At 44.6% G+C, this 16531-nt stretch overlaps 4 non-coding genes across 4 annotated transcripts; all 4 read left to right on the top strand.

Annotated features, from left to right (window-relative positions):
• The first annotated feature begins 14786 nt into the window (after positions 1-14786).
• Positions 14787-14902, top strand: LOC142476048 (U5 spliceosomal RNA). The gene has a single exon (XR_012791297.1). It is a non-coding gene; the product is annotated as a U5 spliceosomal RNA (small nuclear RNA).
• A 406-nt stretch (positions 14903-15308) lies between these two features.
• LOC142476061 (U5 spliceosomal RNA) lies at positions 15309-15424 on the top strand. Its single transcript, XR_012791310.1, has one exon. It is a non-coding gene; the product is annotated as a U5 spliceosomal RNA (small nuclear RNA).
• Positions 15425-15816: 392 nt separating this feature from the next.
• On the top strand, positions 15817-15932 carry LOC142476037 (U5 spliceosomal RNA). Its single transcript, XR_012791286.1, has one exon. It is a non-coding gene; the product is annotated as a U5 spliceosomal RNA (small nuclear RNA).
• Positions 15933-16324: 392 nt separating this feature from the next.
• On the top strand, positions 16325-16440 carry LOC142476036 (U5 spliceosomal RNA). The gene has a single exon (XR_012791285.1). It is a non-coding gene; the product is annotated as a U5 spliceosomal RNA (small nuclear RNA).
• Positions 16441-16531: the final 91 nt, after the last annotated feature.

Below are 16531 nucleotides of genomic sequence, written 5' to 3'. Positions count from 1 at the left end.
TATAGCCCTCCAGATCTTTGAGCCTATTGTAACCTTTTTGTTTCCAAATTGAGTGATTGTGGCCAATAAGACCCGGCGCAAAGCTAGGATTATTCCAAATGGGTGACATCAGAGAACTTGCTGAGGTAAGTGAGTTTTTTAATCTTGTACCTTCCCAAACAGAGATGGAATTAGTCATTGAGGTAAGCGGTAATATAGTGTTTTTCCTTGATGTTTTAGGTAGCCACATCAGGTTATTAAGCTCTAACGGGGAGCAGGCCGCATTTTCAAGCTCTACCCATCTTTTTAATTTGGGATCAGAATGCCATTGTATGATCTGACTTAGTTGAGCCGCTTTAAAATATGACAACAGGCAGGATACCGCTAAGCCTCCGGCCAAGGTAGGTCTCTTCATATTCAGTTTATTTGCAGTACTCTCGTTTTTTTGCCTCCCCAGATAAAGTTTAGATATTCCAGACTGAAGTGAGAGTATGTCCTTCAGTTTGAGTGGCACAGGTAATGTCTGGAAGAGGTATAGGATACGGGGAAGTAGATTCATCTTAACGCTATGAATCCTTCCAATCCAAGAAATCTTATTGGAAGACCATCTGATTAGGTCTTGTTTTAGAGTCCAAATCAGTTTGGGATAATTTGCCTTATAGATGCTTTTTGCATCTTTGGTGATATGGATCCCCAAATATTTTATTGAATTCTTTTGCCAGTTAAAATTGAAATTCAGTTTTAGTCGTTTCCCTGTATGTCTAGGGAGGTTGATATTCAGAGCTTCAGATTTGGACTGGTTAATCTTAAATCCAGAGACCTTAGAGAATTTATCGAGTAGGTCAAACAGATTAGGTAATGATATGATGGGTTTTGAGATAACTAATAAGATATCATCAGCGTACAGGGCCGCTTTATGTGATTGGGAATAAGCGGTTAACCCTGAGATATCCGAACTATCTCGAATTCGTGCCGCCAGGGGTTCAATACATAAGGCAAACAGCAGGGGAGATAGAGGGCATCCCTGTCTTGTGCCACTTTGAATTTGAAATGGGGCCGAAGGGAAGCCCTGATGTATGACCCTGGCGGTCTTGCCTGAGTACAGCGACATAATCACTCCACTCACCCGATTTCCGAAGCCAAATGCCGCGAGCGTCTCCTTTAAGTATGGCCAGTCTATCCGATCAAAAGCTTTTTCTGCATCCAGACTTAATAACATACTTTTTGTGTTATTTTTGTTAGCCAATTCTAGCAGATCAATAAATCGTCGGGTGTTATCCGCTGCCTGCCTCCCCTTAACAAAACCGGCTTGATCTAGATGTATTAGTCTGGGTAGGATGAGACTTAGTCTATTGGCCAGTAATTTAGCATATATTTTTATATCGGTATTAATTAGAGAGATTGGCCTATAGCGTTTACAATTTAGCGGATCCTTGCCAGGTTTATGTATAAGTGATATAGACGCCCGCAGCATATCTTCAGGAATAGGGGCTCCTGCTAATATAGCATTAAACATTTGGAGCAACAGCGGGGCAAGTAACTCGGAGAATTTCTTATAATAAAGCCCCGAAAATCCATCATGGCCCGGTGCCTTTGATGGTTTAAACTCCCTGATAGCTTGCGACACTTCTTCTAATGTGAAGTCAGCGCCCATAGCTTCTCTGGCCAACTCTGTCAATCTCTCTAGTTTTGAGCTGGCTAAGAAATCTCTCAGTGCACTGCTCGTGTTATTATTATGTGCCACTTTCTTACCATCGTATAGGGAACCATAGAATGAACCGAATTCGTCTACTATGTTTTTACGGTTGGCCGTGATTGTTCCTGATTTTAAGCGTATAGCTTGGATATTAAACTTAGATTGCCTATCCTTTAGCGCTCGTGCTAGCATCGTATCCGGCCTGTTTGCTTTTTCATAAAACTTCCTCTTAGACCAACATAAGGAATTATCTGCTCGGGAAGTCAATAACATATTTAATTCAATTTTTGTGTCTTTCAGTTCCTGTGCCGTGATTGGGTCCGGGTTGATCTTGTGATTTGATAACAGGGAATGTAATTTGGATTGGAGCGTCTGAATTTTAGAGTCTCTTATTCTTTTCCTTTTGGCCGTAGTATTGATTAATATGCCCCTTAAGGTTGCTTTGTGAGGGAAAGTGAGCAAAGAGTTGACTGATTCGCCGCAGTCTGGCAGTACTCTCTGAGGGAGGAACTGCACATAAGGCAGTGTGAGCTGATTTACATCACTCCATTAAACTTTTCTAAACATTAGGCTGTGTAAGTCCATAGAAGCCTATTGATTATATATATAACATTGGCATTCGTTCCCCACCCCCATTCCTTCCCCTTCCCTACAGTCCCAGCACACACTTTACTGGGTGTATTGCATTTTTATCTTTTATTTTTTATTTATATAGATTTATATAGATTTATATATATATTTATTTATATATTAACACTACCACAACTTTTATTACATACATTTTAATACCTAAAGGTTTCCACATTTATTAATCCATTGATTACACATGTCTGTTCAATACATTGATTCCGTGTATTATATCTTTTCTCTCAATTTCTGAGCAAAACCCCGTGCGCTGACCAATCCACCATCTTCACTGCTGCTATAAGAAGATTCCGGGCTTTATCTTCTCAACTGGTCTAGCTGCAGAAAATAACAAGGGCAAGTATACACTTTCTCCTTTTTTTTGGTTACACATTATCCTATAGGCGTTATTACTAGCTGGAATAAATAGGGAGCGCCCCAGTCTTTTCCTTTTTTCCTCCTTTTTTACATTAACTATACAAACACTTGAAACCTTCAACCAGCCAAAGAAGTGGTATATCTGTGAGAAAGAGGATACTTTTATTTAGAAAAAATTTTTGTTGGCGCCAACACTCCTAACATTGTGGACATCAAACGATCGACGGGCGATAGCTGGAGTAAGAGATGTGAGGTGGAGTATGCAGACGTAAGACGCAAGAACGCTGAGACACGAAGCCAGCAGCGCCTTTTGAGGCGCATCACGTGACCGCTAAGACACTTGCGGACGAAGAACTGCACTGGACGGCAGCAGAGGAGGAAGTGGAGCAGCTGGTGGGTCGCAAGGACATGTGCAGCAAACCACTCGTTTAAGCCGGAGGCAACAAGGAGCAGAGAGGAACTGCTCCCACCTGTAGTATCCCACAGATACTCAGTACAGGTAACTGCAGCCTGCACCAAGTGAGTGGAGCCAAAATATCTCTCTGCTGAGAGATCAAATACAACTGTGGAAAGTTTTGTGTGAAGAGCTAGCAACACTCCAGGTGAAGGGTTAACACCTGCACATACTTAACCTGTGTATGCACAGTAGCCCATTCTTTCACTCTGTGAGAGCTGCAAACAGTGTATAAGATATCTCTTTAAGGGATCTGTGTATCCACTGCTCTCCTACCTCTTCCCTCTTACCCAGCCATATATACTACAAGTACAGAAATATAAAGATTGACTATCCTTACCACCACTTACACCAACCTATCTCTTATTTTTATAGCATGCTCTAAACGAAGAAGCTCAGTAGTACTACTTTTTTCACCAACAAATTTGACTGCTATATACCATCAGTTAGACCAGTAGTTCTCAAACTTTTTCGGTTCAAGGCTCCCCAAGGCAATCAGGATTTTTTCAAGGCTCCTCAAGGCGACCAGGATTTTTCCGCGGTGCCCAAAGTAAAAACAAAGGTGTATATACATATCTAACGGTTGCAGTGCGCAGTTAGTGTCTCTCTCAGACACTCTCATACACTCTCACTCTCTCTCACACACTCAATCTCTCTCTCAGACCTCACTCTCTCTCTCTCAGACCTCACTCTCTCTCTCAGACCTCACTCTCTCTCTCAGACCTCACTCTCTCTCTCAGACCTCACTCTCTCTCTCTCCCTCAGACCTCACTCTCTCTCTCTCTCCCTCAGACCTCACTCTCTCTCTCTCTCTCTCTCTCTCTCCCTCAGACTTCTCTCTCTCTCAGACCTCTCTCTCTCCCTCAGACCTCACTCTCTCTCTCTCTCTCCCTCAGACCTCTCTCTCTCTCAGACCTCTCTCTCAGACCTCTCTCTCAGACCTCTCTCTCAGACCTCTCTCTCATACCTCTCTCTCAGACCTGTCTCTCTCTCTCTCTCTCTCTCTCAGACCTCTCTCTCTCTCAGACCTCTCTCTCTCAGACCTCTCTCTCTCAGACCTCTCTCTCTCTCAGACCTCTCTCTCTCTCTCAGACCTCTCTCTCTCTCTCAGACCCCCTCTCTCTCTCTCTCTCTCTCTCTCTCTCTCTCAGACCTCTATCTCTCAGACCTCTCTCTCTCACACACCTCTCTCTCTCTCAGACCTCTCTCTCTCTCTCAGACCTCTCTCTCTCTCTCTCTCTCAGACCTCTCTCTCTCTCTCAGACCTCTCTCTCTCTCTCAGACCTCTCTCTCACTCTCAGACCTCTCTCTCTCTCTCTCTCTCAGACCCCCCCCTCTCTCTCTCTCTCTCTCTCAGACCTCTATCTCTCAGACCTCTCTCTCTCACACACCTCTCTCTCTCTCAGACCTCTCTCTCTCTCTCAGACCTCTCTCTCTCTCTCTCTCAGACCTCTCTCTCTCTCTCAGACCTCTCTCTCTCTCTCAGACCTCTCTCTCACTCTCAGACCTCTCTCTCACTCTCAGACCTCACTCTCTCTCTCTCTCAGACCTCACTCTCTCTCTCTCTCTCTCTCTCTCAGACACACACACACTCACTTTCTCTCACACACAGACACTCTCTCTCTCACACAGACTCTCTCTCTCTCTCACACACACAGACTGTCTCTCACAGACAGACACTCTCTCTCACAGACAGACTCTCTCTCAGACAGACTCTCTCTCTCTCGCAGACAGACACTCTCTCTCTCAGACAGACTTTCTCTCTCTCAGACAGACACTCTCTCTCTCTCTCTCTCAGACAGACACTCTCTCTCTCTGACATACACTCTCTCTCTCGCAGACAAACACTCTCCCTCTCTCGCAGACAGACACTCTCTCTCGCAGACAGAAACTCTCTCTCTCTCTCTCTAGCAGACAGACTCTCTCTCACAGACAGACACTCTCTCTCTCTCGCAGACAGACACTCTCTCTCTCTCTCAGACAGACACTCTCTCTCTCGCAGACACTCTCTCTCTCTCTCAGACAGACACTCTCTCTCTCGCAGACACTCTCTCTCTCTCTCGCAGACAGACACTCTCTCTCTCTCGCAGACAGACACTCTCTCTCTCTCAGACAGACACTCTCTCTCGCAGACAGGCACCCTCTCTCTCAGACAGAGGGAAGTGGAGGAGGGGGGAGGAAAGGCAGGAAATCCGTGCATGCAGCTCCCTGCACACACACACACACACAATAAATACACACACTCACAAATAAATAAATAGACACACACACACACACACACACACACAAATAAATACACACACACACAAATAAATACACACACACATACAAATAAATACACACACACAAATAAATACACACACACACAAATACACACACACACACACATTTTTAGATTATAGCCCTCCTATGTCTAGGGAGGTTGATATTCAGAGCTTCAGATTTGGACTGGTTAATCTTAAATCCAGAGACTTTAGAGAATTTATCTAGTAGGTCAAACAGATTAGGTAATGATATGAGGGGTTTTGAGATAACTAATAAGATATCATCAGCGTACAGGGCCGCTTTATGTGATTGGGAATAAGCGTTTAACCCTGAGATATCCGAACTATCTCGAATTCGTGCTGCCAGGGGTTCAATACATAAGGCAAACAGGAGGGGAGATAGAGGGCATCCCTGTCTTGTGCCACTTTGAATTTGAAATGGGGCCAAGGGGAAGCCCTGATGTATGACCCTGGCGGTCGGGCCTGAGTACAGCGACATAATCACTCCACTCACCCGATTTCCGAAGCCAAATGCCGCGAGCGTCTCCTTTAAGTATGGCCAGTCTATCCGATCAAAAGCTTTTTCTGCATCCAGACTTAATAACATACTTTTTGTGTTATTTTTGTTAGCCAATTCTAGCAGATCAATAAATCGTCGGGTGTTATCCGCTGCCTGCCTCCCCTTAACAAAACCGGCTTGATCTGGATGTATTAGTCTGGGTAGGATGAGACTTAGTCTATTGGCCAGTAATTTAGCATATATTTTTATATCGGTATTAATTAGAGAGATTGGCCTATAGCTTTTACAATTTAGCGGATCCTTGCCAGGTTTATGTATAAGTGATATAGACGCCCGCAGCATATCTTCCGGAACCAAATTCGTCTACTATGTTTTTACGGTTGGCCGTGATTATACCTGATTTTAAGCGTATAGCTTGGATATTAAACTTAGATTGCCTATCCTTTAGCGCTCGTGCTAGCATCGTATCCGGCCTGTTTGCTTTTTCATAAAACTTCCTCTTAGACCAACATACGGAATTATCTGCTCGGGAAGTCAATAACATATTTAATTCAATTTTTGTGTCTTTCAGTTCCTGTGCCGTGATTGGGTCCGGGTTGATCTTGTGATTTGATAACAGGGAATGTAATTTGGATTGGAACGTCCGAATTTTAGAGTCTCTTATTCTTTTCCTTTTGGCCGTAGTATTGATTAAGATGCCCCTTAAGGTTGCTTTGTGAGCCTCCCATAGAACTGTATGGGACTCCACAGAGCCTGTGTTTATCTCGAGGAATTGAGCTTTTTCTTGGCCAATTATATCGCATATTTCGGGTATTTTGAGAATAGATTCATTGAGTTTCCAGTTTGCGCCTGGTCGATTGGCTTATATATTGTTGCACCTGAGCTCAATTGGTGCGTGGTCAGACCATGAAATATCATGGATCAGCGTATGCTTGACCTTAGGAACCATGTGGCACGAAACGAAGAGGTAATCAATCCTGCTGTATGAGGTATGTGGGTGAGAGTAAAAAGTGTAATCCCTAGTCATGGGGTGGAGCTCCCTCCATATATCAACTAGTTGATTATCCTTCAAGGCACCGCGTAGTGTGTCTTGAGTTTTTTTATTATCAGAGTCGCCTCCCCCTGATCTGTCTAATGAAGACTGCATTGTAATGTTGAAGTCTCCTGCTATAATAGTATATCCTTTAGCTACAGAGTTTAATAAGCGGAAGAATCTTTCGAAGAAAGCTGCCTCTTGTCTACAAGGGGCGTAGAGGGAGGCCAACGTAATGGGCTGCTCATGTATTGTTCCTGTTAATATAATAAAACGGCCTTCCATGTCCTTTTTGATTGTCTGGGCAACAAATGGGGTTGTATTACTAAATAAAATGGCAACGCCTCTTTTCTTGACTGATGCTGATGCCGTATAGAATTGGGAAAAGCCTAAGCCTAAGCCTAAAAGTCTAAAAATTTAGGTGAATTATTATTACTAAAATGGGTTTCCTGTAAGAATAACACCTCTGCGTGCCTTCTCTTGTAGTCCGTAAAAGCAAGCTTTCTTTTGATCGGGCTATTAAAGCCCTTTACATTATGTGAGATTAGTGTTAACGCCATGTTCTATGGTATAAGAGATAACGTTTGCGGTGATCTGCGTACTTACATATGAAGTTATTCCTGAAGATCTTTCCAGATATGTCCATACTTGCTATGTCCGTTTGATGTTTTAGCCGGTTGCCGTGCACTCTAGAGAGGGAAGGGGGAGGGAGAGGGTGGGGCAGGGTAGACAAAACAGGGGAAGCAACAACGGGGCAAACGCGGGCGGGGAAGAAAAAACAAACAAAAAGAAAAAATGGAAAAAGGGAAAAATAGGAAACAGGAGCACATCCCGGGAGCCCCCGGGGGTAGCTCCTGAGCCCAGAAGGCGGATCATCAGGCTCCATTTTATGGATTTTCCCAACTCCTGTTAGGAAGGACGACCACCCTTGGTCTTGGGAACGGCCCCCCAAAACTGGGGACCGAAAAAGAGAACACATGCGCGCAGGAGGAAAGCTCCTCCGGCACTTATGCAAAACAATGTGTAACAAGTCAACTATATCTAAATTATAAAACCTTAATATTAACATATTGATAATCAATGACCATTGCTGGTGAGTTATAACAAGAACAAAAGCAACGATAATAATGTTAGTCATCTGAGATAACAAAGCATGTATAGATGGAAAAAACCTAAAATGTATATAACATTTATACTCTTTATATCGAATCTCATAAACCCGCCGTACTTTGAAGTAACCCCTCTCCTTAGGGTGTATTTGCTACTGAGAGGTGTAGTGTGTGTTCACCACATATAATTAACTTATCTAACATAACTAACCTAACCGAATAAACTTTCTTAATCACTGTATAACTTTCGTGTAAAATAATTATATACGCCCTATATCCCTCATATATATCCTATTTGTACTAAGTATATTTAATTCATATAACAAGTGTGTAAGACCTGAGTCTAACGTATATATATATATATATATATATATATATATATATATATATATATATATATATGATATACCTCAGACGTTTGTCTGTTCTAACCCATCTAACCTGACTACCTTACCTGGCATCCCTTCGGAGTGTCTATAGTACTTTGGAGATGGTTAGGCATAGGATATCAAATACCTGGTAATCTATATCATACATATAATATATAATATACCTTATATCCCTAGCAGCCCATCCTATAACCTATACTTAACATTTTATAGCATATTTCAATCAACCCTTATCATATAACAGATATATAAAGTATAAATCCTATAATCTGAAACATTAAAACCTAAACATGAGTAGCCTGTAAGTAGATTGATATCTAAATAACTACATATCCCCAACAGCATAATTTTAAGCTAAGGAGCTTATATTAATTATGCAGGGGCTAAACCCTTGCAATTGGTGACATTTATCCAGATTTATCTAAATCTCTTTGTTAGTTCGTGCTTGACTACTGATGGGGGGATTCTTTTTTGTTTTATTTATTTTTATTTCTTAATTGGGAGGGAAGGGGAGAGTGTTTGTGACTGTGACCGTGTCGGGAGTCTTGAGTGTTTGGAGGAAGAGATGATCCTGTCCCATCTCTCCTCCAGCTTTGCTCCGCTGCGGTGGCTGTCAGGTGCTTGTCTTCCTCTTCGGAACCCATCCTAACGTCATCGAGGGGCGGCCAAGATCTCGCGATGAGAGGGCGCTTGATGGTGACGTCACTTTGCAAGCGCGCGAAAGCCATTACTCCTCCCGCGTGAGACCAGGAAGGACCTCCGTAAGATGGCTGCCGCTTCCAAGTCGGGTGCGGGTCTGCTCCAGATGAAATCTGCTCCTTTGCCTCCTAGCCACCAGGTGCTTACCGGGTAAGTCTCTGTGAGGTTCCGAACGTCCCCGGAGCTCCCATCTGAGCCATTGTTTCCAGGTTGGATATAGGGGAGGTCAGGAGATTATGTAGGGTTATGTGGGTTAGGCTTTTAGGCTTTATTGGGGCTCGTTGCCTCCAAGGCTGTGCTGCCTTTAGGTTTGCTGGGGGTGCGGGAGGGCCCCGCTTGGCTCCAGACAGGTGTGAGGTTTGTTGAACCAGCTGGCGAGGGGAGAGGTGAGCCTTGGTGTAGCCCTGAAAGTCCAAGTTTACTTAGGAATCCTTCCCCCTCTTCTAGCCTGCGGAGTGTGTGTGCTACACCATTTTTGATAGACATGAGGGCACATGGAAACAGCCATCTGTACTTGGAGTTATTCTCCCTCAGAATCTTCATGATAGGAGCGAAGGCTCTCCGTTTGGCTAGGGTGGCAGGTGCCAGGTCCTGAAATGTTTGGAGTTTGACTCCATCATATTCCAAGGAGTGATCCTCTCTGGCAAGCCTGCAGACCTCCTCCTTTGTGCGGAAGTGGTGGAAGCGAGCCACTATGTCTCTGGGGGGATCACCTTTTTGGGGCTTGCTGCGGAGAGCCCTGTGGCATCTATCTAGCCGGATCTCGGACTCAGGCTTGTCAGGGAATATATGCTCTAACCAACTGTTAGTGAAATCCTCTGGGTCAAGGATAGTTTTAGGGACTCCTCTCAGTCTTATATTGCAACGCCTGTCGTGATTCTCGGCGTCCTCCACCTTATCTTTCAGAAATCTGAGTTTTTCGTTCATCAGGGAGATTTGGTCCTGATTTTGCGTTACCGCGCTTGTTGTTGCGTCCGCTTTTTTTTTTAGGGTGTCAGTTCCATCACCCAGCATATCTACCTCCTTTCTTAGAGCCCACAGTTCATTTTTGAAGAACTTTTGCATCTGGGCACAAAATTCTTTCAAGTCTTTGCGGCGGACCATTTCCTCATCCCTGTCATCTTCCAGGGAGGGATCGCTGTCAGGGTCCATGTTGGAGGTTCACGCGGGAAGCTCCGGCCTCTCTGCTTGAGTCACCACTTTATTTTTAAAATATTTTGAAACCGGCTGACTCCTTGCTCGAGTCGTTTTGCCTGTTGCCATCCTGAGATTTTTATTGAGCTAATGATATATTTTTATCCACTGTTTGATTGCTACTGCGTCTTTAAGTTGCTATCTAAGTGCCGGAGGGAGCGGAGCTCATAAATCACGGCTCCATTCTCTTCTCCGTCGCGCATGCGCTCCTGGGATAATTGTTTTATCAAGTTTTTGTTTTATTTTATTAAATTACTGTTTGTACCACACACATCTAGAGTGAGATCTCATTTGGAATCCCTTTGCCCCTGAGACATAAAATTCTCTCCTTAAATTGATCCCATGCGCTGAAATATATTTTCCTGTCATCTATTCTTTATATACGTAAATGATAAATGATAAAAATATAAATGAAGACTCCCTTCCAATATACCTCAGCAGCAGGCGTCATTCCTTTTGTATAGTGATAATAATACCATTACTTACATTGTTGCAAGCTCATTTAGTGCCATCTTTTTCTTTTTTTAAATTGTAAGTGAGTTCCGGTTTCTGTTCCCAGATTGGTGAGGCCCAGGCTAAGGCGTCTCCGGTGAGGAGGGAATACACGTAGGCTACCTTAGTACGATCCGTGGGGAAGCGAGAAGGCGACAGCTCAAATTGTAACTCGCACTGGTTCAAGAAACCGCGACATGCAAGCGGATCTCCCGCGTATTTACTGGGGTAGGTATCCGCAAGTCTGAGGGGCCTGATCCTTCACGGGATACTATGGAGGAGGACGTGGGGACATTGCCCTGGGGAATCTGAAGAGAGAGGGTGTTAACTTGCTGGTTAAGAGAGGAGATTTGGTTATCCAAAAAATTAAAGTGTTTGTAATTGGTGGTTAAAGTATCTTCCACCTCAGGGGGGTCTGGATCTGTTGGGCTCTGCATAATGTAACACTCGGACTGCCCACAAGCCAGACAAGACCCTGGGACTGAGGTGGAAATGGTAAAACCACACACCTAGCAGCAAACGGGGGCACGGCCGGAGTGTGGAAGTGGCGTAGGTGGTCCGGGTAACTAGAATGTTAAAAGGTACCATACTTGACAGCTCCGGTGTAGAAGGGTTTAAGTTCGTATGCCAAGGGTCGTGGGTTGGAGAGGGCAGCGTAATCTATTGTCCGTAAGCCAGGGTTGTGGTGTGGAGAGAGCAGCGTAGTAGATTGTCCGTGTGCCGTGTCCAAGGGTTGTAGAAGTCTGCAGCGTAGAAAGTCCAAAGCGAGGTTCAAAGGGTTCCAGAAAGCAGCGTAGTAGAGTCCAAAGCAAAAGGTCAAATCCAGGGAGGTCAGCAGAATTTCCAGGGACAGGAGCAAGCACTGAAAAGACAAGAGAGGCCAAGTGACAGCAGACACGACAGCAGACAGCACCAAGGTACAGAAGCTATGCAGAGCAAAGAGGAAATGGAGAAGAGGGATTATATATGGGGCTGGGACCAATCAGAGAAAGGGGAGTGACGGAGGAGCGGCCCGAAGAAGAACCTAATAGGAGAGCAGAGTGTTAAAGTTTGGAACCAATGGGAGTGAGGGGAGGAACGGAGGAGTGAGCAAGATAAGACCCAGATAGAGGAGAATTGCTAGAGGCAAAGGGAGTGGTCAGAGTAAGGGGAGGAGCAGAGGGACGGACAAGGGAAGGGACAGAAAGGGAAGGAGGACCTGAGAGGCAAGGATGATGGGGAAGGGGTGTGCAGGGCAAGCGCGTGACGTCCGAGGGGGCGGAGAATGGGGAAGGCACACCAGAGGATCCAGGAGCAAACAGAAGAAGGGGAGGAGCAGAGGGACGGACAGGGGAAGGGTCAGGTAAGAAAGAAGAAACGAGGAGGCGGAGCTGACGGGGCTGGGACGGAGGCACGCAAGGATCATGTGCCGCATCAGCGTAGGCGGAGTCAGGCGCCCGGCGGCAACCAATGGCAGCTTGGTTGCGTGCGCGCCCGTAGGGCTGATGCGTGTGGACTGGAGCCACGGGGAAGGCAGCCAGGAGCGAGGAATTCCGCCGGGGAGCCTGAATGGCCTGAGAAACCGGTAAGGATGCGCTGGACGTGGGTATACCCACAGCGCGGATCCATACAGAGGCATTCAGAGGAACGAGTGGAGGAGCGCAGCATGCGCATGTGGGAATTTAGCCAGGGTCTGGGGTTAGAAAGGCGAGGGTGGCAGAGAGAAAGCGGGGCATGTATATCAAGAGAGGAGGATAAGGCAGAGTTGTAGATCCTGACCAGGTTTTCAGGGTCTGTAGCAGAGCTGAGAGAGTAGAGGGAGAAGCATAAAGTGGAATCAAAGGCTGGTAGGTTAATAGAGCGCAGGTTTCTGCAGAAGCGAGGGGTAGATGGAGATGGAGAAGGGGAGAAACGAGAGAGAGAAAATTAGATGAGGTGATGGTCAGAGAGAGGAAAGGGGGAAATGGAGAAATCAGAAAGAGAAAAGTTTTTTGTGAAAACTAGGTCTAGGTAGTGGCCATCCTTATGGGTGCTAGCTGCAGTCCACTGTTGACAGCAAAAGGAAGTGGTTAGAGAGAGAAAGCGAGAAGCCCAAGGGAGAGAGAGGTCATCAATGTGGCAATTGATGTCCCCAAGGAGAAGAACAGGGGAGTCTGAGGAGAGAAATAAAGAGAGCCAGGATTCAAAGTGAGAGAGAAAGGCAGAAGGGGGATGAGTAGAGGTAGGTGGGCGATAGATGACCGCCACATGGACAGGGAGAAGAGAGTAGATCTGGACAGTGTGAGCCTCAAAGGAGGGAAAAGCAAGAGAGGGAGGAATTGGAAGGGTTCGGTAACGGCAGAGAGACGAGAGCAGGAGCCTCACGCCTCCACCCCTGCCATCAGGGCACTGAGTGTGGGAGAAAGAAAGGCCACCATAAGAGCGGGCAGCTTCCAGAGCAGTGTCAGACTGAGTTAGCCAGGTCTCAGTTATAGCAAAGAGAAGCAGGGAGTGAGAGATAAAGAAGTCATGCACAGAGAGGAACTTGTTAGAAAGGGAGCGAGCATTCCAAAGGGCACAGGAGAAAGGGAGAGAGGAGGGAGGGTGGCAGGGGATGGGTATGAGGTTGGAGCGGTTGACACCAGAAGGAGTAGAGGTTGCAATTGGCAGGCGAGGATGAGCGCATGTAGAAATAAGGCAGGGACCAGGATTGGAAGAGATATCACCAGAAGCAAGGAGGAGAAGCATGGATAGAAAGAGGATGTGTGAGGATGATTTGTAAGGGTGTTTTTTAGTGCAGGGGATATAGTTGTGTGGTGTCAGAGGATGCAGGTAAGAAAGGAGTTCATGTGAACAGAGAAGTGATGAAGGAAGGAGAGATGGAGATATATGAATAGAGTTAGAGACATACTGAGGCTGGTAAAAAGAAGTGCATAATTTGAGAAGAAGTGAAGTCACCGCAAATATAAATATTAGCAGCGTCATGGCAGCAGTAGTTTAGTGCAGAGATATGTGGTCTGGGATAAAAAATGTCCACCTTTCCAGCGTAGTACACATCCATGATTGAGGGCCCATGGCTGTTCTGTAGTCCCCTTGTTTACCTCCTGTTTCCCTCCTTGTTAAACTCATCCATGCCACTTAAAACTGGGCCACTTTGAATCTGGGCTGCTTTTCACAGCTTGGGCTGCTCTGATTGTTCTTATAAAGGCCTAATAAGTCACCTGACAGAATTTCTTCCATCCACCTTAATTAGCATATGTGAGGCATATTAACACAGATGGTTTATTCAAAAGGGTCTTGTATTTTAAATGGGCACATACATTTATTCCATATATGGATAATAGTAAGTTTGCCCATTAATGTATGTGTTAGGAGGCACAGGGGGTGGGGGGGTGTATTTATTTAAAAGAATTTAAGTATTTGTTATTTTATTTTTTGGCCCACAGGATTGGTAGATTTGATTTTGTAATGTTTTATTAAACCTTAACCATTTCTTTGTATATTACTTAATCATGCCCATATAATATATATATATGGGCATGATGAAGCCACTGTACAAATGAATGGATGAAGGGTGGGGGTTAATCCCTTAATTACTTTACTGGTTGTTAACCAATAAGGTAATTAAGGGTTTAGGGGACATTACAATGTAGTTGCAATGTATTTTTCTGGCAACGGAGGACACCTGCTGTATCCTGACATGGACATACATCATATTGCTGTGGTAAGCAGAACTATATTTATTTACTTTATTGATGCTGGTTTATGTGTTTAATACTGTACTGTATGTGCTTGGTGGTGGTGGGGAGGGTTGATTTATATAAATGTAGGAACAGTGGCTTGAAACATGCATCAGCACATCCAAATTAGGGGAAAACCTACCTTAGAAAGGCTGTCTGTGGAGAACATCTTCTCTTGTTTTCCATCACAGGATATTCACCTCAAGGTGGATCGGGATTGATTTTGCTGGCCACATAGAAGATGATGTTTACATGTCATACTCTGGTTTCTCTTCAAAACGCAAAAATCTTTCGCCTTTTACTAAAGATTTCCGTGGAGAGGAGCATGCATGAGTTTCTTGTCAATTTGTGCATGCCCTAGCTTGCTGGGGCTTTTCTTTTAAGTCAAAGGAAAGATGATGAATGCCTCTGAAATAGGCACAAGGCACAACTTGCTTATTTCATTCCAGAAACTCGAAATAAACTGTTCTGTCAGGGGAAGGGGTACAGTACAGTATGTATCATGCTGCAGTTGGCATCTGACTCTAGAATATCAGCTCATTTGCATAACAGGCACCTGCCCTTCCCCTTCCATTTGACATTTTCTAGATACACGTCGAGTCCTTTGCACAAGAACAGTGGCTTGAAACATGCATCAGCACATCCAAATTAGGGGAAAACCTACCTTAGAAAGGCTGTCTGTGGAGAACATCTTCTCTTGTTTTCCATCACAGGATATTCACCTCAAGGTGGATCGGGATTGATTTTGCTGGCCACATAGAAGATGATGTTTACATGTCACACTCTGGTTTCTCTTCAAAACGCAAAAATCTTTCGCCTTTTACTAAAGATTTCCGTGGAGAGGAGCATGCATGAGTTTCTTGTCAATTTGTGCATGCCCTAGCTTGCTGGGGCTTTTCTTTTAAGTCAAAGGAAAGATGATGAATGCCTCTGAAATAGGCACAAGGCACAACTTGCTTATTTCATTCCAGAAACTCGAAATAAACTGTTCTGTCAGGGGAAGGGGTACAGTACAGTATGTATCATGCTGCAGTTGGCATCTGACTCTAGAATATCAGCTCATTTGCATAACAGGCACCTGCCCTTCCCCTTCCATTTGACATTTTCTAGATACACGTCGAGTCCTTTGCACAAGAACAGTGGCTTGAAACATGCATCAGCACATCCAAATTAGGGGAAAGGCTGTCTGTGGAGAACATCTTCTCTTGTTTTCCTTTACAGGATATTCACCTCAAGGTGGATCGGGATTGATTTTGCTGGCCACATAGAAGATGATGTTTACATGTCATACTCTGGTTTCTCTTCAAAACGCAAAAATCTTTCGCCTTTTACTAAAGATTTCCGTGGAGAGGAGCATGCATGAGTTTCTTGTCAATTTTTGCATGCCCTAGCTTGCTGGGGCTTTTCTTTTAAGTCAAAGGAAAGATGATGAATGCCTCTGAAATAGGCACAAGGCACAACTTGCTTATTTCATTCCAGAAACTCAAAATAAACTGTTCTGTCAGGGGAAGGGGTACAGTACAGTATGTATCATGCTGCAGTTGGCATCTGACTCTAGAATATCAGCTCATTTGCATAACAGGCACCTGCCCTTCCCCTTCCATTTGACATTTTCTAGATACACGTCGAGTCCTTTGCACAAGAACAGTGGCTTGAAACATGCATCAGCACATCCAAATTAGGGGAAAGGCTGTCTGTGGAGAACATCTTCTCTTGTTTTCCATTACAGGATATTCACCTCAAGGTGGATCGGGATTGATTTTGCTGGCCACATAGAAGATGATGTTTACATGTCATACTCTGGTTTCTCTTCAAAACGCAAAAATCTTTCGCCTTTTACTAAAGATTTCCGTGGAGAGGAGCATGCATGAGTTTCTTGTCAATTTTTGCATGCCCTAGCTTGCTGGGGCTTTTCTTTTAAGTCAAAGGAAAGATGATGAATGCCTCTGAAATAGGCACAAGGCACAAGGCACAACTTGCTTATTTCATTCCAGAAACTCGA

The sequence above is a fragment of the Ascaphus truei genome, unplaced genomic scaffold (genome assembly GCF_040206685.1).
Source record: "Ascaphus truei isolate aAscTru1 unplaced genomic scaffold, aAscTru1.hap1 HAP1_SCAFFOLD_1459, whole genome shotgun sequence".
In the NCBI taxonomy this organism is placed as follows: domain Eukaryota; kingdom Metazoa; phylum Chordata; class Amphibia; order Anura; family Ascaphidae; genus Ascaphus; species Ascaphus truei.
This window is presented reverse-complemented; position numbering and strand designations above follow the sequence as displayed.